Genomic DNA, 694 nt, shown 5'->3' with positions numbered 1-694 from the left:
CATCACGCCCGTCAGCCAATCACCGTCGAGCGGGTCTGGTTCTCCTTTTAAGGTGTCCGATGTGGCTCTGAATACTAGCGTTATCCTCACATGCTCCTTTGGCCCCATCCAGGGATCCCCCTCCCCTCTTCATATACACAATCTGCTATCTGATCTCCAACTATGATTTACAGTTACCATTCTCGTTCTTCAATGTGGATAAAAAGCAGTGCTTCCATGGTAGGGACTCAGTCCTGGTCTTCCATGTGAGAGGAAGGGATACTAAGCACTAAATACATGCATTATATTTTTCTCTCTCTCTCTCTGCGAAATGTGAATACCCCTTTTCATATATTATATAGGGATCTATCATTAATTCAAACATTAGACATCCGTCTCAAAAACCTTGTATCACCAACATATATGCATATCTATTGGTTGACAAATGTGGCTGTGTGCATATACATTATGCACGTTTATAACTGTAGTTTTATGTGTATGTTTACTGCCATAAAATTTCTCCCTCATTCCAGTAATCAACAAAGAAAGACACATGGTATTAAATTGTTCTACGATATTAGGATTTCCCTTTCTCGATAATAGTCGATAAGAAGGAATGTGTCACTCTTTGTTCTGAAATCTAAGGATCTTTTTTTCTGTAGTTCACAGATGAACGATTTTCAGTGACTTTTCTTGATCAAGGGATCTCTGTGAT

This window comes from Penaeus monodon, chromosome 27 (genome assembly GCF_015228065.2).
Source record: "Penaeus monodon isolate SGIC_2016 chromosome 27, NSTDA_Pmon_1, whole genome shotgun sequence".
NCBI classification, from domain to species: domain Eukaryota; kingdom Metazoa; phylum Arthropoda; class Malacostraca; order Decapoda; family Penaeidae; genus Penaeus; species Penaeus monodon.
The sequence above is the reverse complement of the archived record's forward strand: the minus strand, read 5'-3'. Positions refer to the sequence as shown.